The sequence below is a fragment of the Tinamus guttatus genome, unplaced genomic scaffold, assembly GCF_059628265.1.
Source record: "Tinamus guttatus ecotype Peru unplaced genomic scaffold, ASM5962826v1 Tinamus_guttatus_pri_ptg000806l, whole genome shotgun sequence".
In the NCBI taxonomy this organism is placed as follows: Eukaryota; Metazoa; Chordata; class Aves; order Tinamiformes; family Tinamidae; genus Tinamus; species Tinamus guttatus.
In genome coordinates this window covers 47,264-72,986 of record NW_028289340.1, presented here as the reverse complement: position 1 = coordinate 72,986, position 25,723 = coordinate 47,264, and positions in this window count along the sequence as shown.

The window sequence follows — 25,723 nt, the reverse complement described above, 5'->3', positions numbered from 1 at the left end:
GAGGCTGCAAAGCACTTGCCAAAGGGCATGCGGGGCAGTACTAAGCCTGCCCGTACAGCAACTTTTGTCTCCCAGTCCTCCATTGGCCTAAAGGGGCAAGGTCCACCTCACCACTTTTACTAGGGTTAGGGTTAGGGTTAGGGTTAGAGCAGTGATAAAGCGCAGAGTCCCATGTGGAGGGAGGCTGCAAAGCACTTGCCAAAGGGCATGCGGGACAGTACTAAGCCTGCCCGTACAGCAACTTTTGTCTCCCAGTCCTCCATTGGCCTAAAGGGGCAAGGTCCACCTCACCACTTTTACTAGGGTTAGGGTTAGGGTTAGGGTTAGAGCAGTGATAAAGCGCAGAGTCCCATGTGGAGGGAGGCTGCAACGCACTTGCCAAAGAGCATGCGGGGCAGTACTAAGCCTGCCCGTACAGCAACTTTTGTCTCCCAGTCCTCCATTGGCCTAAAGGGGCAAGGTCCACCTCACCAGTTTTACTAGGGTTAGGGTTAGGGTTAGGGTTAGAGCAGTGATAAAGTGCAGAGCCCCATGTGGAGTGCGGCTGCAAAGCACTTGCCAAAGCGCTTGCGGGGCAGTACTAAGCCTGCCTGTACAGCAACTTTTGTCTCCCAGTCCTCCATTGGCCTAAAGGGGCAAGGTCCACCTCACCAGTTTTACTAGGGTTAGGGTTAGGGTTAGGGTTAGGGTTAGAGCAGTGATAAAGCGCAGAGCCCCATGTGGAGTGCGGCTGCAAAGCACTTGCCAAAGGGCATGCGGGGCAGTACTAAGCCTGCCCGTACAGCAACTTTTGTCTCCCAGTCCTCCATTGGCCTAAAGGGGCAAGGTCCACCTCACCACTTTTACTAGGGTTAGGGTTAGGGTTAGGGTTAGAGCAGTGATAAAGCGCAGAGCCCCATGTGGAGGGAGGCTGCAAAGCACTTGCCAAAGGGCATGCGGGGCAGTACTAAGCCTGCCCGTACAGCAACTTTTGTCTCCCAGTCCTCCATTGGCCTAAAGGGGCAAGGTCCACCTCACCACTTTTACTAGGGTTAGGCTTAGGGTTAGGGTTAGGGTTAGAGCAGTGATAAAGCGCAGAGCCCCATGTGGATTGCGGCTGCAAAGCACTTGCCAAAGGGCATGCGGGGCAGTACTAAGCCTGCCCGTACAGCAACTTTTGTCTCCCAGTCCTCCATTGGCCTAAAGGGGCAAGGTCCACCTCACCACTTTTACTAGGGTTAGGGTTAGGGTTAGGGTTAGAGCAGTGATAAAGCGCAGAGTCCCATGTGGAGGGAGGCTGCAAAGCACTTGCCAAAGGGCATGCGGGGCAGTACTAAGCCTGCCCGTACAGCAACTTTGTCTCCCAGTCCTCCATTGGCCTAAAGGGGCAAGGTCCACCTCACCACTTTTACTAGGGTTAGGGTTAGGGTTAGGGTTAGAGCAGTGATAAAGCGCAGAGCCCCATGTGGAGGGAGGCTGCAAAGCACTTGCCAAAGGGCATGCGGGGCAGTACTAAGCCTGCCCGTACAGCAACTTTTGTCTCCCAGTCCTCCATTGGCCTAAAGGGGCAAGGTCTACCTCACCGCTTTTACTAGGGTTAGGGTTAGGGTTAGAGCAGTGATAAAGCGCAGAGTCCCATGTGGAGGGAGGCTGCAAAGCACTTGCCAAAGTGCATGCGGGGCAGTACTAAGCCTGCCTGTACAGCAACTTTTGTCTCCCAGTCCTCCATTGGCCTAAAGGGGCAAGGTCCACCTCACCACTTTTACTAGGGTTAGGGTTAGGGTTAGGGTTAGGGTTAGAGCAGTGATAAAGCGCAGAGCCCCATGTGGAGGGAGGCTGCAAAGCACTTGCCAAAGGGCATGCGGGGCAGTACTAAGCCTGCCCGTACAGCAACTTTTGTCTCCCAGTCCTCCATTGGCCTAAAGGGGCAAGGTCCACCTCACCACTTTTACTAGGGTTAGGGTTAGGGTTAGAGCAGTGATAAAGTACAGAGCCGCATGTGGAGTGCGGCTGCAAAGCACTTGCCAAAGCGCATGCGGGGCAGTACTAAGCCTGCCCGTACAGCAACTTTTGTCTCCCAGTCCTCCATTGGCCTAAAGGGGCAAGGTCCACCTCACCACTTTTACTAGGCTTAGGGTTAGGGTTAGGGTTAGAGCAGTGATAAAGAGCAGAGCCCCATGTGGAGGGAGGCTGCAAAGCACTTGCCAAAGGGCATGCGGGGCAGTACTAAGCCTGCCCGTACAGCAACTTTTGTCTCCCAGTCCTCCATTGGCCTAAAGGGGCAAGGTCCACCTCACCACTTTTATTAGGGTTAGGGTTAGGGTTAGGGTTAGAGCAGTGATAAAGCGCAGAGTCCCATGTGGAGGGAGGCTGCAAAGCACTTGCCAAAGGGCATGCGGGGCAGTACTAAGCCTGCCCGTACAGCAACTTTTGTCTCCCAGTCCTCCATTGGCCTAAAGGGGCAAGGTCCACCTCACCACTTTTACTAGGGTTAGGGTTAGGGTTAGGGTTAGAGCAGTGATAAAGCGCAGAGTCCCATGTGGAGGGAGGCTGCAAAGCACTTGCCAAAGAGCATGCGGGGCAGTACTAAGCCTGCCCGTACAGCAACTTTTGTCTCCCAGTCCTCCATTGGCCTAAAGGGGCAAGGTCCACCTCACCACTTTTACTAGGGTTAGGGTTAGGGTTAGGGTTAGAGCAGTGATAAAGTGCAGAGCCCCATGTGGAGTGCGGCTGCAAAGCACTTGCCAAAGCGCTTGCGGGGCAGTACTAAGCCTGCCTGTACAGCAACTTTTGTCTCCCAGTCCTCCATTGGCCTAAAGGGGCAAGGTCCACCTCACCAGTTTTACTAGGGTTAGGGTTAGGGTTAGGGTTAGGGTTAGAGCAGTGATAAAGCGCAGAGCCCCATGTGGATTGCGGCTGCAAAGCACTTGCCAAAGGGCATGCGGGGCAGTACTAAGCCTGCCCGTACAGCAACTTTTGTCTCCCAGTCCTCCATTGGCCTAAAGGGGCAAGGTCCACCTCACCACTTTTACTAGGGTTAGGGTTAGGGTTAGGGTTAGAGCAGTGATAAAGCGCAGAGCCCCATGTGGAGGGAGGCTGCAAAGCACTTGCCAAAGGGCATGCGGGGCAGTACTAAGCCTGCCCGTACAGCAACTTTTGTCTCCCAGTCCTCCATTGGCCTAAAGGGGCAAGGTCCACCTCACCACTTTTACTAGGGTTAGGCTTAGGGTTAGGGTTAGGGTTAGAGCAGTGATAAAGCGCAGAGCCCCATGTGGAGTGCGGCTGCAAAGCACTTGCCAAAGGGCATGCGGGGCAGTACTAAGCCTGCCCGTACAGCAACTTTTGTCTCCCAGTCCTCCATTGGCCTAAAGGGGCAAGGTCCACCTCACCACTTTTACTAGGGTTAGGGTTAGGGTTAGGGTTAGAGCAGTGATAAAGCGCAGAGTCCCATGTGGAGGGAGGCTGCAAAGCACTTGCCAAAGGGCATGCGGGGCAGTACTAAGCCTGCCCGTACAGCAACTTTTGTCTCCCAGTCCTCCATTGGCCTAAAGGGGCAAGGTCCACCTCACCACTTTTACTAGGGTTAGGGTTAGGGTTAGAGCAGTGATAAAGCGCAGAGCCCCATGTGGAGGGAGGCTGCAAAGCACTTGCCAAAGGGCATGCGGGGCAGTACTAAGCCTGCCCGTACAGCAACTTTTGTCTCCCAGTCCTCCATTGGCCTAAAGGGGCAAGGTCTACCTCACCACTTTTACTAGGGTTAGGGTTAGGGTTAGAGCAGTGATAAAGCGCAGAGCCCCATGTGGAGGGAGGCTGCAAAGCACTTGCCAAAGGGCATGCGGGGCAGTACTAAGCCTGCCCGTACAGCAACTTTTGTCTCCCAGTCCTCCATTGGCCTAAAGGGGCAAGGTCCACCTCACCACTTTTACTAGGGTTAGGGTTAGGGTTAGGGTTAGAGGAGTGATAAAGTACAGAGCCGCATGTGGAGTGCGGCTGCAAAGCACTTGCCAAAGGGCATGCGGGGCAGTACTAAGCCTGCCCGTACAGCAACTTTTGTCTCCCAGTCCTCCATTGGCCTAAAGGGGCAAGGTCCACCTCACCACTTTTACTAGGCTTAGGGTTAGGGTTAGAGCAGTGATAAAGTGCAGAGCCCCATGTGGAGTGCGGCTGCAAAGCACTTGCCAAAGGGCATGCGGGGCAGTACTAAGCCTGCCCGTACAGTAACTTTTGTCTCCCAGTCCTCCATTGGCCTAAAGGGGCAAGGTCCACCTCACCACTTTTACTAGGGTTAGGGTTAGGGTTAGAGCAGTGATAAAGCGCAGAGCCCCATGTGGAGGGAGGCTGCAAAGCACTTGCCAAAGGGCATGCGGGGCAGTACTAAGCCTGCCCATACAGCAACTTTTGTCTCCCAGTCCTCCATTGGCCTAAAGGGGCAAGGTCCACCTCACCACTTTTACTAGGCTTAGGGTTAGGGTTAGGGTTAGAGCAGTGATAAAGTACAGAGCCCCATGTGGAGTGCGGCTGCAAAGCACTTGCCAAAGCGCATGCGGGGCAGTACTAAGCCTGCCCGTACAGCAACTTTTGTCTCCCAGTCCTCCATTGACCTAAAGGGGCAAGGTCCACCTCACCACTTTTACTAGGGTTAGGGTTAGGGTTAGGGTTAGAGCAGTGATAAAGTACAGAGCCGCATGTGGAGGGAGGCTGCAAAGCACTTGCCAAAGGGCATGCGGGGCAGTACTAAGCCTGCCCGTACAGCAACTTTTGTCTCCCAGTCCTCCATTGGCCTAAAGGGGCAAGGTCCACCTCACCACTTTTACTAGGGTTAGGGTTAGGGTTAGGGTTAGAGCAGTGATAAAGCGCAGAGTCCCATGTGGAGGGAGGCTGCAAAGCACTTGCCAAAGGGCATGCGGGGCAGTACTAAGCCTGCCCGTACAGCAACTTTTGTCTCCCAGTCCTCCATTGGCCTAAAGGGGCAAGGTCCACCTCACCACTTTTACTAGGGTTAGGGTTAGGGTTAGAGCAGTGATAAAGCACAGAGCCCCATGTGGAGGGAGGCTGCAAAGCACTTGCCAAAGGGCATGCGGGGCAGTACTAAGCCTGCCCATACAGCAACTTTTGTCTCCCAGTCCTCCATTGGCCTAAAGGGGCAAGGTCCGCCTCACCACTTTTACTAGGCTTAGGGTTAGGGTTAGGGTTAGAGCACTGATAAAGCGCAGAGCCCCATGTGGATTGCGGCTGCAAAGCACTTGCCAAAGGGCATGCGGGGCAGTACTAAGCCTGCCCGTACAGCAACTTCTGTCTCCCAGTCTTCCTTTCACCTCATGAGTACTCGTCCACCCCATCCCCTTTGCTAGGGTTAGTGTTAGGGTTAGGGTTAGAGCAGTGATAAAGCGCAGAGCCCCATGTGGAGGGAGGCTGCAAAGCACTTGCCAAAGGGCATGCGGGGCAGTACTAAGCCTGCCCGTACAGCAACTTTTGTCTCCCAGTCCTCCATTGGCCTAAAGGGGCAAGGTCCACCTCACCACTTTTACTAGGCTTAGGGTTAGGGTTAGGGTTAGAGCAGTGATAAAGCGCAGAGCCGCATGTGGAGGGAGGCTGCAAAGCACTTGCCAAAGGGCATGCGGGGCAGTACTAAGCCAGCCCGTACAGCAACTTTTGTGTCCCAGTCTTCCTTTCACCTCATGAGTACTCGTCCACGCCACCCCCTTTGCTAGCGTTAGGGTTAGGGTTAGGGTTAGAGCAGTGATAAAGCGCAGAGCCCCATGTGGAGTGCGGCTGCAAAGCACTTGCCAAAGGGCATGCGGGGCAGTACTAAGCCTGCCCGTACAGCAACTTTTGTCTCCCAGTCCTCCATTGGCCTAAAGGGGCAAGGTCCGCCTCACCACTTTTACTAGGGTTAGGGTTAGGGTTAGGGTTAGAGCAGTGATAAAGCGCAGAGCCCCATGTGGAGGGAGGCTGCAAAGCACTTGCCAAAGGGCATGCGGGGCAGTACTAAGCCTGCCCGTACAGCAACTTTTGTCTCCCAGTCTTCCTTTCACCTCATGAGTACTCGTCCACCACATCCCCTTTGCTAGGGTTAGGGTTAGGGTTAGGGTTAGAGCAGTGATAAAGCGCAGAGCCCCATGTGGAGGGAGGCTGCAAAGCACTTGCCAAAGGGCATGCGGGGCAGTACTAAGCCTGCCCGTACAGCAACTTTTGTCTCCCAGTCCTCCATTGGCCTAAAGGGGCAAGGTCCACCTCACCACTTTTACTAGGGTTAGGGTTAGGGTTAGGGTTAGAGCAGTGATAAAGCGCAGAGTCCCATGTGGAGGGAGGCTGCAAAGCACTTGCCAAAGGGCATGCGGGGCAGTACTAAGCCTGCCCGTACAGCAACTTTTGTCTCCCAGTCCTCCATTGGCCTAAAGGGGCAAGGTCCACCTCACCACTTTTACTAGGCTTAGGGTTAGGGTTAGGGTTAGAGCAGTGATAAAGCGCAGAGCCCCATGTGGATTGCGGCTGCAAAGCACTTGCCAAAGGGCATGCGGGGCAGTACTAAGCCTGCCCGTACAGCAACTTTTGTCTCCCAGTCCTCCATTGGCCTAAAGGGGCAAGGTCCACCTCACCACTTTTATTAGGGTTGGATTCAGGTTTAGGGTTAGAGCAGTGATAAAGCGCAGAGCCCCATGTGGAGTGCGGCTGCAAAGCACTTGCCAAAGGGCATGCAGGGCAGTACTAAGCCAGCCCGTACAGCAACTTTTGTCTCCCAGTCTTCCTTTCACCTCATGAGTACTCGTCCACGCCACCCCCTTTGCTAGCGTTAGGGTTAGGGTTAGAGCAGTGATAAAGCGCAGAGCCCCATGTGGATTGCGGCTGGAAAGCACTTGCCAAAGGGCATGCGGGGCAGTACTTAACCTGCCCGTACAGCAACTTTTGTCTCTCAGTCCTCCATTGGCCTAAAGGGGCAAGGTCCACCTCACCACTTTTATTAGGGTTAGGTTTAGGGTTAGGGTTAGAGCAGTGATAAAGCGCAGAGCCCCATGTGGAGTGCGGCTGCAAAGCACTTGCCAAAGGGCATGCGGGGCAGTACTAAGCCAGCTCGTACAGCAACTTTTGACTCCCAGTCTTCCTTTCACCTCATGAGTACTCGTCCACGCCACGCCCTTTGCTAGCGTTAGGGTTAGGGTTAGGGTTAGAGCAGTGATAAAGCGCAGAGCCCCATGTGGATTGCGGCTGCAAAGCACTTGCCAAAGGGCATGCGGGGCAGTACTAAGCCTGCCCGTACAGCAACTTTTGTCTCCCAGTCCTCCATTGGCCTAAAGGGGCAAGGTCCACCTCACCACTTTTACTAGGGTTAGGGTTAGGGTTAGGGTTAGAGCAGTGATAAAGTACAGAGCCGCATGTGGAGTGCGGCTGCAAAGCACTTGCCAAAGCGCATGCGGGGCAGTACTAAGCCTGCCCGTACAGCAACTTTTGTCTCCCAGTCCTCCATTGGCCTAAAGGGGCAAGGTCCACCTCACCACTTTTACTAGGGTTAGGGTTAGGGTTAGGGTTAGGGTTAGAGCAGTGATAAAGCGCAGAGCCCCATGTGGAGGGAGGCTGCAAAGCACTTGCCAAAGGGCATGCGGGGCAGTACTAAGCCTGCCCGTACAGCAACTTTTGTCTCCCAGTCCTCCATTGGCCTAAAGGGGCAAGGTCCACCTCACCACTTTTACTAGGGTTAGGGTTAGGGTTAGGGTTAGAGCAGTGATAAAGCGCAGAGCCCCATGTGGAGGGAGGCTGCAAAGCACTTGCCAAAGGGCATGCGGGGCAGTACTAAGCCTGCCCGTACAGCAACTTTTGTCTCCCAGTCCTCCATTGGCCTAAAGGGGCAAGGTCCGCCTCACCACTTTTACTAGGCTTAGGGTTAGGGTTAGGGTTAGAGCACTGATAAAGCGCAGAGCCCCATGTGGATTGCGGCTGCAAAGCACTTGCCAAAGGGCATGCGGGGCAGTACTAAGCCTGCCCGTACAGCAACTTTTGTCTCCCAGTCTTCCTTTCACCTCATGAGTACTCGTCCACCCCATCCCCTTTGCTAGGGTTAGGGTTAGGGTTAGGGTTAGAGCAGTGATAAAGCGCAGAGCCCCATGTGGATTGCGGCTGCAAAGCACTTGCCAAAGGGCATGCGGGGCAGTACTAAGCCTGCCCGTACAGCAACTTTTGTCTCCCAGTCCTCCATTGGCCTAAAGGGGCAAGGTCCACCTCACCACTTTTACTAGGGTTAGGGTTAGGGTTAGGGTTAGGGTTAGGGTCAGAGCAGTGATAAAGTGCAGAGCCCCATGTGGAGTGCGGCTGCAAAGCACTTGCCAAAGGGCATGCGGGGCAGTACTAAGCCTGCCCGTACAGCAACTTTGGTCTCCCAGTCCTCCATTGGCCTAAAGGGGCAAGGTCCACCTCACCACTTTTACTAGGGTTAGGGTTAGGGTTAGGGTTAGAGCAGTCCTAACGTGCAGAGCCCCATGTGGAGTGCGGCTGCAAAGCACTTGCCAAAGGGCATGCGGGGCAGTACTAAGCCTGCCCGTACAGCAACTTTTGTCTCCCAGTCCTCCATTGGCCTAAAGGGGCAAGGTCCACCTCACCACTTTTACTAGGGTTATGGTTAGGGTTAGGGTTAGAGCAGTGATAAAGCACAGAGCCCCATGTGGAGTGCGGCTGCAAAGCACTTGCCAAAGGGCATGCGGGGCAGTACTAAGCCTGCCCGTACAGCAACTTTTGTCTCCCAGTCCTCCATTGGCCTAAAGGGGCAAGGTCCACCTCACCACTTTTACTAGGGTTAGGGTTAGCGTTAGGGTTAGAGCAGTCCTAACGTGCAGAGCCCCATGTGGAGTGCGGCTGCAAAGCACTTGCCAAAGGGCATGCGGGGCAGTACTAAGCCTGCCCGTACAGCAACTTTTGTCTCCCAGTCCTCCATTGGCCTAAAGGGGCAAGGTCCACCTCACCACTTTTACTAGGGTTAGGGTTAGGGTTAGGGTTAGAGCAGTGATAAAGCACAGAGCCCCATGTGGATTGCGGCTGCAAAGCACTTGCCAAAGGGCATGCGGGGCAGTACTAAGCCTGCCCGTACAGCAACTTTTGTCTCCCAGTCCTCCATTGGCCTAAAGGGGCAAGGTCCACCTCACCACTTTTACTAGGGTTAGGGTTAGGGTTAGGGTTAGAGCAGTCCTAACGTGCAGAGCCCCATGTGGAGTGCGGCTGCAAAGCACTTGCCAAAGGGCATGCGGGGCAGTACTAAGCCTGCCCGTACAGCAACTTTTGTCTCCCAGTCCTCCATTGGCCTAAAGGGGCAAGGTCCACGTCACCACTTTTACTAGGGTTATGGTTAGGGTTAGGGTTAGAGCAGTGATAAAGCGCAGAGCCCCATGTGGAGTGCGGCTGCAAAGCACTTGCCAAAGGGCATGCGGGGCAGTACTAAGCCTGCCCGTACAGCAACTTTTGTCTCCCAGTGCTCCATTGGCCTAAAGGGGCAAGGTCCACCTCACCACTTTAAATAGGGTTGGATTTAGGTTTAGGGTTAGAGCAGTGATAAAGCGCACAGCCCCATGTGGAGTGCGGCTGCAAAGCACTTGCCAAAGGGCATGCGGGGCAGTACTAAGCCAGCCCGTACAGCAACTTTTGTCTCCCAGTCTTCCTTTCACCTCATGAGTACTCGTCCACGCCACCCCCTTTGCTAGCGTTAGGGTTAGGGTTAGGGTTAGAGCAGTGATAAAGCGCAGAGCCCCATGTGGATTGCGGCTGCAAAGCACTTGCCAAAGGGCATGCGGGGCAGTACTAAGCCTGCCCATACAGCAACTTTTGTCTCCCAGTCCTCCATTGGCCTAAAGGGGCAAGGTCCACCTCACCACTTTTACTAGGCTTAGGGTTAGGGTTAGGGTTAGAGCAGTGATAAAGCGCAGAGCCCCATGTGGAGGGAGGCTGCAAAGCACTTGCCAAAGGGCATGCGGGGCAGTACTAAGCCTGCCCGTACAGCAACTTTTGTCTCCCAGTCTTCCTTTCACCTCATGAGTACTCGTCCACCCCATCCCCTTTGCTAGGGTTAGGGTTAGGGTTAGGGTTAGAGCAGTGATAAAGCGCAGAGCCCCATGTGGATTGCGGCTGCAAAGCACTTGCCAAAGGGCATGCGGGGCAGTACTAAGCCTGCCCGTACAGCAACTTTTGTCTCCCAGTCCTCCATTGGCCTAAAGGGGCAAGGTCCACCTCACCACTTTTACTAGGGTTAGGGTTAGGGTTAGGGTTAGGGTTAGGGTCAGAGCAGTGATAAAGTGCAGAGCCCCATGTGGAGTGCGGCTGCAAAGCACTTGCCAAAGGGCATGCGGGGCAGTACTAAGCCTGCCCGTACAGCAACTTTTGTCTCCCAGTCCTCCATTGGCCTAAAGGGGCAAGGTCCACCTCACCACTTTTACTAGGGTTAGGGTTAGGGTTAGGGTTAGAGCAGTCCTAACGTGCAGAGCCCCATGTGGAGTGCGGCTGCAAAGCACTTGCCAAAGGGCATGCGGGGCAGTACTAAGCCTGCCCGTACAGCAACTTTTGTCTCCCAGTCCTCCATTGGCCTAAAGGGGCAAGGTCCACCTCACCACTTTTACTAGGCTTAGGGTTAGGGTTAGAGCAGTGATAAAGCGCAGAGCCCCATGTGGAGGGAGGCTGCAAAGCACTTGCCAAAGCGCATGCGGGGCAGTACTAAGCCTGCCCATACAGCAACTTTTGTCTCCCAGTCCTCCATTGGCCTAAAGGGGCAAGGTCCACCTCACCACTTTTACTAGGGTTAGGGTTAGGGTTCGGGTTAGGGTTAGAGCAGTGATAAAGTGCAGAGCCCCATGTGGAGTGCGGCTGCAAAGCACTTGCCAAAGCGCATGCGGGGCAATACTAAGCCTGCCCGTGCAGCAACTTTTGTCTCCCAGTCCTCCATTGACCTAAAGGGGCAAGGTCCACCTCACCAGTTTTACTAGGGTTAGGGTTAGGGTTAGGGTTAGGGTTAGGGTTAGGGTTAGAGCAGTGATAAAGTACAGAGCCGCATGTGGAGTGCGGCTGCAAAGCACTTTCCAAAGGGCATGCGGGGCAGTACTAAGCCTGCCCGTACAGCAACTTTTGTCTCCCAGTCCTCCATTGGCCTAAAGGGGCAAGGTCCACCTCACCACTTTTACTAGGGTTAGGGTTAGGGTTAGAGCAGTGATAAAGTGCACAGCCCCATGTGGAGTGCGGCTGCAAAGCACTTGCCAAAGCGCATGCGGGGCAGTACTAAGCCTGCCCGTACAGCAACTTTTGTCTCCCAGTCCTCCATTGGCCTAAAGGGGCAAGGTCCACCTCACCACTTTTACTAGGCTTAGGGTTAGGGTTAGGGTTAGAGCAGTGATAAAGCGCAGAGCCCCATGTGGAGTGCGGCTGCAAAGCACTTGCCAAAGGGCATGCGGGGCAATACTAAGCCTGCCCGTGCAGCAACTTTTGTCTCCCAGTCCTCCATTGACCTAAAGGGGCAAGGTCCACCTCACCAGTTTTACTAGGGTTAGGGTTAGGGTTAGGGTTAGGGTTAGAGCAGTGATAAAGTACAGAGCCGCATGTGGAGTGCGGCTGCAAAGCACTTTCCAAAGGGCATGCGGGGCAGTACTAAGCCTGCCCGTACAGCAACTTTTGTCTCCCAGTCCTCCATTGGCCTAAAGGGGCAAGGTCCACCTCACCACTTTTACTAGGGTTAGGGTTAGGGTTAGAGCAGTGATAAAGTGCACAGCCCCATGTGGAGTGCGGCTGCAAAGCACTTGCCAAAGCGCATGCGGGGCAGTACTAAGCCTGCCCGTACAGCAACTTTTGTCTCCCAGTCCTCCATTGGCCTAAAGGGGCAAGGTCCACCTCACCACTTTTACTAGGCTTAGGGTTAGGGTTAGGGTTAGAGCAGTGATAAAGCGCAGAGCCCCATGTGGAGTGCGGCTGCAAAGCACTTGCCAAAGGGCATGCGGGGCAGTACTAAGCCTGCCCGTACAGCAACTTTTGTCTCCCAGTCCTCCATTGGCCTAAAGGGGCAAGGTCCACCTCACCACTTTTACTAGGGTTAGGGTTAGGGTTAGGGTTAGAGCAGTGATAAAGCGCAGAGTCCCATGTGGAGGGAGGCTGCAAAGCACTTGCCAAAGGGCATGCGGGGCAGTACTAAGCCTGCCCGTACAGCAACTTTTGTCTCCCAGTCCTCCATTGGCCTAAAGGGGCAAGGTCCACCTCACCACTTTTACTAGGGTTAGGGTTAGGGTTAGGGTTAGAGCAGTGATAAAGCGCAGAGCCCCATGTGGAGGGAGGCTGCAAAGCACTTGCCAAAGGGCATGCGGGGCAGTACTAAGCCTGCCCGTACAGCAACTTTTGTCTCCCAGTCCTCCATTGGCCTAAAGGGGCAAGGTCCACCTCACCACTTTTACTAGGGTTAGGGTTAGGGTTAGGGTTAGAGCAGTGATAAAGTGCAGAGCCCCATGTGGATTGCGGCTGCAAAGCACTTGCCAAAGCGCATGCGGGGCAGTACTAAGCCTGCCTGTACAGCAACTTTTGTCTCCCAGTCCTCCATTGGCCTAAAGGGGCAAGGTCCACCTCACCAGTTTTACTAGGGTTAGGGTTAGGGTTAGGGTTAGAGCAGTGATAAAGCGCAGAGCCCCATGTGGATTGCGGCTGCAAAGCACTTGCCAAAGGGCATGCGGGGCAGTACTAAGCCTGCCCGTACAGCAACTTTTGTCTCCCAGTCCTCCATTGGCCTAAAGGGGCAAGGTCCACCTCACCACTTTTACTAGGCTTAGGGTTAGGGTTAGAGCAGTGATAAAGCGCAGAGCCCCATGTGGAGGGAGGCTGCAAAGCACTTGCCAAAGCGCATGCGGGGCAGTACTAAGCCTGCCCATACAGCAACTTTTGTCTCCCAGTCCTCCATTGGCCTAAAGGGGCAAGGTCCACCTCACCACTTTTACTAGGGTTAGGGTTAGGGTTAGGGTTAGAGCAGTGATAAAGTGCAGAGCCCCATGTGGAGTGCGGCTGCAAAGCACTTGCCAAAGCGCATGCGGGGCAATACTAAGCCTGCCCGTGCAGCAACTTTTGTCTCCCAGTCCTCCATTGACCTAAAGGGGCAAGGTCCACCTCACCAGTTTTACTAGGGTTAGGGTTAGGGTTAGGGTTAGGGTTAGAGCAGTGATAAAGTACAGAGCCGCATGTGGAGTGCGGCTGCAAAGCACTTGCCAAAGGGCATGCGGGGCAGTACTAAGCCTGCCCGTACAGCAACTTTTGTCTCCCAGTCCTCCATTGGCCTAAAGGGGCAAGGTCCACCTCACCACTTTTACTAGGGTTAGGGTTAGGGTTAGAGCAGTGATAAAGTGCACAGCCCCATGTGGAGTGCGGCTGCAAAGCACTTGCCAAAGCGCATGCGGGGCAGTACTAAGCCTGCCCGTACAGCAACTTTTGTCTCCCAGTCCTCCATTGGCCTAAAGGGGCAAGGTCCACCTCACCACTTTTACTAGGCTTAGGGTTAGGGTTAGGGTTAGAGCAGTGATAAAGCGCAGAGCCCCATGTGGAGTGCGGCTGCAAAGCACTTGCCAAAGGGCATGCGGGGCAGTACTAAGCCTGCCCGTACAGCAACTTTTGTCTCCCAGTCCTCCATTGGCCTAAAGGGGCAAGGTCCACCTCACCACTTTTACTAGGGTTAGGGTTAGGGTTAGGGTTAGAGCAGTGATAAAGCGCAGAGTCCCATGTGGAGGGAGGCTGCAAAGCACTTGCCAAAGGGCATGCGGGGCAGTACTAAGCCTGCCCGTACAGCAACTTTTGTCTCCCAGTCCTCCATTGGCCTAAAGGGGCAAGGTCCACCTCACCACTTTTACTAGGGTTAGGGTTAGGGTTAGGGTTAGAGCAGTGATAAAGCGCAGAGCCCCATGTGGAGGGAGGCTGCAAAGCACTTGCCAAAGGGCATGCGGGGCAGTACTAAGCCTGCCCGTACAGCAACTTTTGTCTCCCAGTCCTCCATTGGCCTAAAGGGGCAAGGTCCACCTCACCACTTTTACTAGGGTTAGGGTTAGGGTTAGGGTTAGAGCAGTGATAAAGTGCAGAGCCCCATGTGGATTGCGGCTGCAAAGCACTTGCCAAAGCGCATGCGGGGCAGTACTAAGCCTGCCTGTACAGCAACTTTTGTCTCCCAGTCCTCCATTGGCCTAAAGGGGCAAGGTCCACCTCACCAGTTTTACTAGGGTTAGGGTTAGGGTTAGGGTTAGGGTTAGAGCAGTGATAAAGCGCAGAGCCCCATGTGGAGTGCGGCTGCAAAGCACTTGCCAAAGGGCATGCGGGGCAGTACTAAGCCTGCCCGTACAGCCACTTTTGTCTCCCAGTCCTCCATTGGCCTAAAGGGGCAAGGTCCACCTCACCACTTTTACTAGGGTTAGGGTTAGGGTTAGGGTTAGAGCAGTGATAAAGCGCAGAGCCCCATGTGGAGTGCGGCTGCAAAGCACTTGCCAAAGTGCATGCGGGGCAGTACTAAGCCTGCCTGTACAGCAACTTTTGTCTCCCAGTCCTCCATTGGCCTAAAGGGGCAAGGTCCACCTCACCACTTTTACTAGGGTTAGGGTTAGGGTTAGGGTTAGGGTTAGAGCAGTGATAAAGCGCAGAGCCCCATGTGGAGGGAGGCTGCAAAGCACTTGCCAAAGGGCATGCGGGGCAGTACTAAGCCTGCCCGTACAGCAACTTTTGTCTCCCAGTCCTCCATTGGCCTAAAGGGGCAAGGTCCACCTCACCACTTTTACTAGGGTTAGGGTTAGGGTTAGGGTTAGAGCAGTGATAAAGCGCAGAGTCCCATGTGGAGGGAGGCTGCAAAGCACTTGCCAAAGGGCATGCGGGGCAGTACTAAGCCTGCCCGTACAGCAACTTTTGTCTCCCAGTCCTCCATTGGCCTAAAGGGGCAAGGTCCACCTCACCACTTTTACTAGGGTTAGGGTTAGGGTTAGGGTTAGAGCAGTGATAAAGCGCAGAGCCCCATGTGGAGGGAGGCTGCAAAGCACTTGCCAAAGGGCATGCGGGGCAGTACTAAGCCTGCCCGTACAGCAACTTTTGTCTCCCAGTCCTCCATTGGCCTAAAGGGGCAAGGTCCACCTCACCACTTTTACTAGGGTTAGGGTTAGGGTTAGGGTTAGAGCAGTGATAAAGTGCAGAGCCCCATGTGGAGGGAGGCTGCAAAGCACTTGCCAAAGGGCATGCGGGGCAGTACTAAGCCTGCCTGTACAGCAACTTTTGTCTCCCAGTCCTCCATTGGCCTAAAGGGGCAAGGTCCACCTCACCACTTTTACTAGGCTTAGGGTTAGGGTTAGGGTTAGGGTTAGGGTTAGAGCAGTGATAAAGCGCAGAGCCCCATGTGGAGTGCGGCTGCAAAGCACTTGCCAAAGGGCATGCGGGGCAGTACTAAGCCTGCCCGTACAGCCACTTTTGTCTCCCAGTCCTCCATTGGCCTAAAGGGGCAAGGTCCACCTCACCACTTTTACTAGGGTTAGGGTTAGGGTTAGGGTTAGAGCAGTGATAAAGCGCAGAGCCCCATGTGGAGTGCGGCTGCAAAGCACTTGCCAAAGTGCATGCGGGGCAGTACTAAGCCTGCCTGTACAGCAACTTTTGTCTCCCAGTCCTCCATTGGCCTAAAGGGGCAAGGTCCACCTCACCACTTTTACTAGGGTTAGGGTTAGGGTTAGGGTTAGGGTTAGAGCAGTGATAAAGCGCAGAGCCCCATGTGGAGTGCGGCTGCAAAGCACTTGCCAAAGGGCATGCGGGGCAGTACTAAGCCTGCCCGTACAGCAACTTTTGTCTCCCAGTCCTCCATTGGCCTAAAGGGGCAAGGTCCACCTCACCACTTTTACTAGGGTTAGGGTTAGGGTTAGGGTTAGAGCAGTGATAAAGTACAGAGCCGCATGTGGAGTGCGGCTGCAAAGCACTTGCCAAAGCGCATGCGGGGCAGTACTAAGCCTGCCCGTACAGCAACTTTTGTCTCGCAGTCCTCCATTGGCCTAAAGGGGCAAGGTCCACCTCACCACTTTTACTAGGGTTAGGGTTAGGGTTAGGGTTAGGGTTAGAGCAGTGATAAAGCGCAGAGCCCCATGTGGAGGGAGGCTGCAAAGCACTTGCCAAAGGGCATGCGGGGCAGTACTAAGCCTGCCCGTACAGCAACTTTTGTCTCCCAGTCCTCCATTGGCCTAAAGGGGCAAGGTCCACCTCACCACTTTTACTAGGGTTAGGGTTAGGGTTAGGGTTAGAGCAGTGATAAAGCGCAGAGTCCCATGTGGAGGGAGGCTGCAAAGCACTTGCCAAAGGGCATGCGGGACAGTACTAAGCCTGCCCGTACAGCAACTTTTGTCTCCCAGTCCTCCATTGGCCTAAAGGGGCAAGGTCCACCTCACCACTTTTACTAGGGTTAGGGTTAGGGTTAGGGTTAGAGCAGTGATAAAGCGCAGAGTCCCATGTGGAGGGAGGCTGCAACGCACTTGCCAAAGAGCATGCGGGGCAGTACTAAGCCTGCCCGTACAGCAACTTTTGTCTCCCAGTCCTCCATTGGCCTAAAGGGGCAAGGTCCACCTCACCAGTTTTACTAGGGTTAGGGTTAGGGTTAGGGTTAGAGCAGTGATAAAGTGCAGAGCCCCATGTGGAGTGCGGCTGCAAAGCACTTGCCAAAGCGCTTGCGGGGCAGTACTAAGCCTGCCTGTACAGCAACTTTTGTCTCCCAGTCCTCCATTGGCCTAAAGGGGCAAGGTCCACCTCACCAGTTTTACTAGGGTTAGGGTTAGGGTTAGGGTTAGGGTTAGAGCAGTGATAAAGCGCAGAGCCCCATGTGGAGTGCGGCTGCAAAGCACTTGCCAAAGGGCATGCGGGGCAGTACTAAGCCTGCCCGTACAGCAACTTTTGTCTCCCAGTCCTCCATTGGCCTAAAGGGGCAAGGTCCACCTCACCACTTTTACTAGGGTTAGGGTTAGGGTTAGGGTTAGAGCAGTGATAAAGCGCAGAGCCCCATGTGGAGGGAGGCTGCAAAGCACTTGCCAAAGGGCATGCGGGGCAGTACTAAGCCTGCCCGTACAGCAACTTTTGTCTCCCAGTCCTCCATTGGCCTAAAGGGGCAAGGTCCACCTCACCACTTTTACTAGGGTTAGGCTTAGGGTTAGGGTTAGGGTTAGAGCAGTGATAAAGCGCAGAGCCCCATGTGGATTGCGGCTGCAAAGCACTTGCCAAAGGGCATGCGGGGCAGTACTAAGCCTGCCCGTACAGCAACTTTTGTCTCCCAGTCCTCCATTGGCCTAAAGGGGCAAGGTCCACCTCACCACTTTTACTAGGGTTAGGGTTAGGGTTAGGGTTAGAGCAGTGATAAAGCGCAGAGTCCCATGTGGAGGGAGGCTGCAAAGCACTTGCCAAAGGGCATGCGGGGCAGTACTAAGCCTGCCCGTACAGCAACTTTTGTCTCCCAGTCCTCCATTGGCCTAAAGGGGCAAGGTCCACCTCACCACTTTTACTAGGGTTAGGGTTAGGGTTAGGGTTAGAGCAGTGATAAAGCGCAGAGTCCCATGTGGAGGGAGGCTGCAAAGCACTTGCCAAAGTGCATGCGGGGCAGTACTAAGCCTGCCTGTACAGCAACTTTTGTCTCCCAGTCCTCCATTGGCCTAAAGGGGCAAGGTCCACCTCACCACTTTTACTAGGGTTAGGGTTAGGGTTAGGGTTAGGGTTAGAGCAGTGATAAAGCGCAGAGCCCCATGTGGAGGGAGGCTGCAAAGCACTTGCCAAAGGGCATGCGGGGCAGTACTAAGCCTGCCCGTACAGCAACTTTTGTCTCCCAGTCCTCCATTGGCCTAAAGGGGCAAGGTCCACCTCACCACTTTTACTAGGGTTAGGGTTAGGGTTAGAGCAGTGATAAAGTACAGAGCCGCATGTGGAGTGCGGCTGCAAAGCACTTGCCAAAGCGCATGCGGGGCAGTACTAAGCCTGCCCGTACAGCAACTTTTGTCTCCCAGTCCTCCATTGGCCTAAAGGGGCAAGGTCCACCTCACCACTTTTACTAGGCTTAGGGTTAGGGTTAGGGTTAGAGCAGTGATAAAGAGCAGAGCCCCATGTGGAGGGAGGCTGCAAAGCACTTGCCAAAGGGCATGCGGGGCAGTACTAAGCCTGCCCGTACAGCAACTTTTGTCTCCCAGTCCTCCATTGGCCTAAAGGGGCAAGGTCCACCTCACCACTTTTATTAGGGTTAGGGTTAGGGTTAGGGTTAGAGCAGTGATAAAGCGCAGAGTCCCATGTGGAGGGAGGCTGCAAAGCACTTGCCAAAGGGCATGCGGGGCAGTACTAAGCCTGCCCGTACAGCAACTTTTGTCTCCCAGTCCTCCATTGGCCTAAAGGGGCAAGGTCCACCTCACCACTTTTACTAGGGTTAGGGTTAGGGTTAGGGTTAGAGCAGTGATAAAGCGCAGAGTCCCATGTGGAGGGAGGCTGCAAAGCACTTGCCAAAGAGCATGCGGGGCAGTACTAAGCCTGCCCGTACAGCAACTTTTGTCTCCCAGTCCTCCATTGGCCTAAAGGGGCAAGGTCCACCTCACCACTTTTACTAGGGTTAGGGTTAGGGTTAGGGTTAGAGCAGTGATAAAGTGCAGAGCCCCATGTGGAGTGCGGCTGCAAAGCACTTGCCAAAGCGCTTGCGGGGCAGTACTAAGCCTGCCTGTACAGCAACTTTTGTCTCCCAGTCCTCCATTGGCCTAAAGGGGCAAGGTCCACCTCACCAGTTTTACTAGGGTTAGGGTTAGGGTTAGGGTTAGGGTTAGAGCAGTGATAAAGCGCAGAGCCCCATGTGGATTGCGGCTGCAAAGCACTTGCCAAAGGGCATGCGGGGCAGTACTAAGCCTGCCCGTACAGCAACTTTTGTCTCCCAGTCCTCCATTGGCCTAAAGGGGCAAGGTCCACCTCACCACTTTTACTAGGGTTAGGGTTAGGGTTAGGGTTAGAGCAGTGATAAAGCGCAGAGCCCCATGTGGAGGGAGGCTGCAAAGCACTTGCCAAAGGGCATGCGGGGCAGTACTAAGCCTGCCCGTACAGCAACTTTTGTCTCCCAGTCCTCCATTGGCCTAAAGGGGCAAGGTCCACCTCACCACTTTTACTAGGGTTAGGCTTAGGGTTAGGGTTAGGGTTAGAGCAGTGATAAAGCGCAGAGCCCCATGTGGAGTGCGGCTGCAAAGCACTTGCCAAAGGGCATGCGGGGCAGTACTAAGCCTGCCCGTACAGCAACTTTTGTCTCCCAGTCCTCCATTGGCCTAAAGGGGCAAGGTCCACCTCACCACTTTTACTAGGGTTAGGGTTAGGGTTAGGGTTAGAGCAGTGATAAAGCGCAGAGTCCCATGTGGAGGGAGGCTGCAAAGCACTTGCCAAAGGGCATGCGGGGCAGTACTAAGCCTGCCCGTACAGCAACTTTTGTCTCCCAGTCCTCCATTGGCCTAAAGGGGCAAGGTCCACCTCACCACTTTTACTAGGGTTAGGGTTAGGGTTAGAGCAGTGATAAAGCGCAGAGCCCCATGTGGAGGGAGGCTGCAAAGCACTTGCCAAAGGGCATGCGGGGCAGTACTAAGCCTGCCCGTACAGCAACTTTTGTCTCCCAGTCCTCCATTGGCCTAAAGGGGCAAGGTCTACCTCACCACTTTTACTAGGGTTAGGGTTAGGGTTAGAGCAGTGATAAAGCGCAGAGCCCCATGTGGAGGGAGGCTGCAAAGCACTTGCCAAAGGGCATGCGGGGCAGTACTAAGCCTGCCCGTACAGCAACTTTTGTCTCCCAGTCCTCCATTGGCCTAAAGGGGCAAGGTCCACCTCACCACTTTTACTAGGGTTAGGGTTAGGGTTAGGGTTAGAGGAGTGATAAAGTACAGAGCCGCATGTGGAGTGCGGCTGCAAAGCACTTGCCAAAGGGCATGCGGGGCAGTACTAAGCCTGCCCGTACAGCAACTTTTGTCTCCCAGTCCTCCATTGGCCTAAAGGGGCAAGGTCCACCTCACCACTTTTACTAGGCTTAGGGTTAGGGTTAGAGCAGTGATAAAGTGCAGAGCCCCATGTGGAGTGCGGCTGCAAAGCACTTGCCAAAGGGCATGCGGGGCAGTACTAAGCCTGCCCGTACAGTAACTTTTGTCTCCCAGTCCTCCATTGGCCTAAAGGGGCAAGGTCCACCTCACCACTTTTACTAGGGTTAGGGTTAGGGTTAGAGCAGTGATAAAGCGCAGAGCCCCATGTGGAGGGAGGCTGCAAAGCACTTGCCAAAGGGCATGCGGGGCAGTACTAAGCCTGCCCATACAGCAACTTTTGTCTCCCAGTCCTCCATTGGCCTAAAGGGGCAAGGTCCACCTCACCACTTTTACTAGGCTTAGGGTTAGGGTTAGGGTTAGAGCAGTGATAAAGTACAGAGCCCCATGTGGAGTGCGGCTGCAAAGCACTTGCCAAAGCGCATGCGGGGCAGTACTAAGCCTGCCCGTACAGCAACTTTTGTCTCCCAGTCCTCCATTGACCTAAAGGGGCAAGGTCCACCTCACCAGTTTTACTAGGGTTAGGGTTAGGGTTAGGGTTAGAGCAGTGATAAAGTACAGAGCCGCATGTGGAGGGAGGCTGCAAAGCACTTGCCAAAGGGCATGCGGGGCAGTACTAAGCCTGCCCGTACAGCAACTTTTGTCTCCCAGTCCTCCATTGGCCTAAAGGGGCAAGGTCCACCTCACCACTTTTACTAGGGTTAGGGTTAGGGTTAGGGTTAGAGCAGTGATAAAGCGCAGAGTCCCATGTGGAGGGAGGCTGCAAAGCACTTGCCAAAGGGCATGCGGGGCAGTACTAAGCCTGCCCGTACAGCAACTTTTGTCTCCCAGTCCTCCATTGGCCTAAAGGGGCAAGGTCCACCTCACCACTTTTACTAGGGTTAGGGTTAGGGTTAGAGCAGTGATAAAGCACAGAGCCCCATGTGGAGGGAGGCTGCAAAGCACTTGCCAAAGGGCATGCGGGGCAGTACTAAGCCTGCCCATACAGCAACTTTTGTCTCCCAGTCCTCCATTGGCCTAAAGGGGCAAGGTCCGCCTCACCACTTTTACTAGGCTTAGGGTTAGGGTTAGGGTTAGAGCACTGATAAAGCGCAGAGCCCCATGTGGATTGCGGCTGCAAAGCACTTGCCAAAGGGCATGCGGGGCAGTACTAAGCCTGCCCGTACAGCAACTTCTGTCTCCCAGTCTTCCTTTCACCTCATGAGTACTCGTCCACCCCATCCCCTTTGCTAGGGTTAGTGTTAGGGTTAGGGTTAGAGCAGTGATAAAGCGCAGAGCCCCATGTGGAGGGAGGCTGCAAAGCACTTGCCAAAGGGCATGCGGGGCAGTACTAAGCCTGCCCGTACAGCAACTTTTGTCTCCCAGTCCTCCATTGGCCTAAAGGGGCAAGGTCCACCTCACCACTTTTACTAGGCTTAGGGTTAGGGTTAGGGTTAGAGCAGTGATAAAGCGCAGAGCCGCATGTGGAGGGAGGCTGCAAAGCACTTGCCAAAGCGCATGCGGGGCAGTACTAAGCCAGCCCGTACAGCAACTTTTGTGTCCCAGTCTTCCTTTCACCTCATGAGTACTCGTCCACGCCACCCCCTTTGCTAGCGTTAGGGTTAGGGTTAGGGTTAGAGCAGTGATAAAGCGCAGAGCCCCATGTGGAGTGCGGCTGCAAAGCACTTGCCAAAGGGCATGCGGGGCAGTACTAAGCCTGCCCGTACAGCAACTTTTGTCTCCCAGTCCTCCATTGGCCTAAAGGGGCAAGGTCCGCCTCACCACTTTTACTAGGGTTAGGGTTAGGGTTAGGGTTAGAGCAGTGATAAAGCGCAGAGCCCCATGTGGAGGGAGGCTGCAAAGCACTTGCCAAAGGGCATGCGGGGCAGTACTAAGCCTGCCCGTACAGCAACTTTTGTCTCCCAGTCTTCCTTTCACCTCATGAGTACTCGTCCACCACATCCCCTTTGCTAGGGTTAGGGTTAGGGTTAGGGTTAGAGCAGTGATAAAGCGCAGAGCCCCATGTGGAGGGAGGCTGCAAAGCACTTGCCAAAGGGCATGCGGGGCAGTACTAAGCCTGCCCGTACAGCAACTTTTGTCTCCCAGTCCTCCATTGGCCTAAAGGGGCAAGGTCCACCTCACCACTTTTACTAGGGTTAGGGTTAGGGTTAGGGTTAGAGCAGTGATAAAGCGCAGAGTCCCATGTGGAGGGAGGCTGCAAAGCACTTGCCAAAGGGCATGCGGGGCAGTACTAAGCCTGCCCGTACAGCAACTTTTGTCTCCCAGTCCTCCATTGGCCTAAAGGGGCAAGGTCCACCTCACCACTTTTATTAGGGTTGGATTCAGGTTTAGGGTTAGAGCAGTGATAAAGCGCAGAGCCCCATGTGGAGTGCGGCTGCAAAGCACTTGCCAAAGGGCATGCAGGGCAGTACTAAGCCAGCCCGTACAGCAACTTTTGTCTCCCAGTCTTCCTTTCACCTCATGAGTACTCGTCCACGCCACCCCCTTTGCTAGCGTTAGGGTTAGGGTTAGAGCAGTGATAAAGCGCAGAGCCCCATGTGGATTGCGGCTGGAAAGCACTTGCCAAAGGGCATGCGGGGCAGTACTTAACCTGCCCGTACAGCAACTTTTGTCTCTCAGTCCTCCATTGGCCTAAAGGGGCAAGGTCCACCTCACCACTTTTATTAGGGTTAGGTTTAGGGTTAGGGTTAGAGCAGTGATAAAGCGCAGAGCCCCATGTGGAGTGCGGCTGCAAAGCACTTGCCAAAGGGCATGCGGGGCAGTACTAAGCCAGCTCGTACAGCAACTTTTGACTCCCAGTCTTCCTTTCACCTCATGAGTACTCGTCCACGCCACGCCCTTTGCTAGCGTTAGGGTTAGGGTTAGGGTTAGAGCAGTGATAAAGCGCAGAGCCCCATGTGGATTGCGGCTGCAAAGCACTTGCCAAAGGGCATGCGGGGCAGTACTAAGCCTGCCCGTACAGCAACTTTTGTCTCCCAGTCCTCCATTGGCCTAAAGGGGCAAGGTCCACCTCACCACTTTTACTAGGGTTAGGGTTAGGGTTAGGGTTAGAGCAGTGATAAAGTACAGAGCCGCATGTGGAGTGCGGCTGCAAAGCACTTGCCAAAGCGCATGCGGGGCAGTACTAAGCCTGCCCGTACAGCAACTTTTGTCTCCCAGTCCTCCATTGGCCTAAAGGGGCAAGGTCCACCTCACCACTTTTACTAGGGTTAGGGTTAGGGTTAGGGTTAGGGTTAGAGCAGTGATAAAGCGCAGAGCCCCATGTGGAGGGAGGCTGCAAAGCACTTGCCAAAGGGCATGCGGGGCAGTACTAAGCCTGCCCGTACAGCAACTTTTGTCTCCCAGTCCTCCATTGGCCTAAAGGGGCAAGGTCCACCTCACCACTTTTACTAGGGTTAGGGTTAGGGTTAGGGTTAGAGCAGTGATAAAGCGCAGAGCCCCATGTGGAGGGAGGCTGCAAAGCACTTGCCAAAGGGCATGCGGGGCAGTACTAAGCCTGCCCGTACAGCAACTTTTGTCTCCCAGTCCTCCATTGGCCTAAAGGGGCAAGGTCCGCCTCACCACTTTTACTAGGCTTAGGGTTAGGGTTAGGGTTAGAGCACTGATAAAGCGCAGAGCCCCATGTGGATTGCGGCTGCAAAGCACTTGCCAAAGGGCATGCGGGGCAGTACTAAGCCTGCCCGTACAGCAACTTCTGTCTCCCAGTCTTCCTTTCACCTCATGAGTACTCGTCCACCCCATCCCCTTTGCTAGGGTTAGTGTTAGGGTTAGGGTTAGAGCAGTGATAAAGCGCAGAGCCCCATGTGGAGGGAGGCTGCAAAGCACTTGCCAAAGGGCATGCGGGGCAGTACTAAGCCTGCCCGTACAGCAACTTTTGTCTCCCAGTCCTCCATTGGCCTAAAGGGGCAAGGTCCACCTCACCACTTTTACTAGGCTTAGGGTTAGGGTTAGGGTTAGAGCAGTGATAAAGCGCAGAGCCGCATGTGGAGGGAGGCTGCAAAGCACTTGCCAAAGGGCATGCGGGGCAGTACTAAGCCAGCCCGTACAGCAACTTTTGTGTCCCAGTCTTCCTTTCACCTCATGAGTACTCGTCCACGCCACCCCCTTTGCTAGCGTTAGGGTTAGGGTTAGGGTTAGAGCAGTGATAAAGCGCAGAGCCCCATGTGGAGGGAGGCTGCAAAGCACTTGCCAAAGGGCATGCGGGGCAGTACTAAGCCTGCCCGTACAGCAACTTTTGTCTCCCAGTCCTCCATTGGCCTAAAGGGGCAAGGTCCGCCTCACCACTTTTACTAGGGTTAGGGTTAGGGTTAGGGTTAGAGCAGTGATAAAGCGCAGAGCCCCATGTGGAGGGAGGCTGCAAAGCACTTGCCAAAGGGCATGCGGGGCAGTACTAAGCCTGCCCGTACAGCAACTTTTGTCTCCCAGTCTTCCTTTCACCTCATGAGTACTCGTCCACCACATCCCCTTTGCTAGGGTTAGGGTTAGGGTTAGGGTTAGAGCAGTGATAAAGCGCAGAGCCCCATGTGGAGGGAGGCTGCAAAGCACTTGCCAAAGGGCATGCGGGGCAGTACTAAGCCTGCCCGTACAGCAACTTTTGTCTCCCAGTCCTCCATTGGCCTAAAGGGGCAAGGTCCACCTCACCACTTTTACTAGGGTTAGGGTTAGGGTTAGGGTTAGAGCAGTGATAAAGCGCAGAGTCCCATGTGGATTGCGGCTGCAAAGCACTTGCCAAAGGGCATGCGGGGCAGTACTAAGCCTGCCCGTACAGCAACTTTTGTCTCCCAGTCCTCCATTGGCCTAAAGGGGCAAGGTCCGCCTCACCACTTTTACTAGGGTTAGGGTTAGGGTTAGGGTTAGAGCAGTGATAAAGCGCAGAGCCCCATGTGGAGTGCGGCTGCAAAGCACTTGCCAAAGGGCATGCGGGGCAGTACTAAGCCAGCTCGTACAGCAACTTTTGACTCCCAGTCTTCCTTTCACCTCATGAGTACTCGTCCACGCCACGCCCTTTGCTAGCGTTAGGGTTAGGGTTAGAGCAGTGATAAAGCGCAGAGCCCCATGTGGATTGCGGCTGGAAAGCACTTGCCAAAGGGCATGCGGGGCAGTACTTAACCTGCCCGTACAGCAACTTTTGTCTCTCAGTCCTCCATTGGCCTAAAGGGGCAAGGTCCACCTCACCACTTTTATTAGGGTTAGGTTTAGGGTTAGGGTTAGAGCAGTGATAAAGCGCAGAGCCCCATGTGGAGTGCGGCTGCAAAGCACTTGCCAAAGGGCATGCGGGGCAGTACTAAGCCAGCTCGTACAGCAACTTTTGACTCCCAGTCTTCCTTTCACCTCATGAGTACTCGTCCACGCCACGCCCTTTGCTAGCGTTAGGGTTAGGGTTAGGGTTAGAGCAGTGATAAAGCGCAGAGCCCCATGTGGATTGCGGCTGCAAAGCACTTGCCAAAGGGCATGCGGGGCAGTACTAAGCCTGCCCGTACAGCAACTTTTGTCTCCCAGTCCTCCATTGGCCTAAAGGGGCAAGGTCCACCTCACCACTTTTACTAGGGTTAGGGTTAGGGTTAGGGTTAGAGCAGTGATAAAGTACAGAGCCGCATGTGGAGTGCGGCTGCAAAGCACTTGCCAAAGCGCATGCGGGGCAGTACTAAGCCTGCCCGTACAGCAACTTTTGTCTCCCAGTCCTCCATTGGCCTAAAGGGGCAAGGTCCACCTCACCACTTTTACTA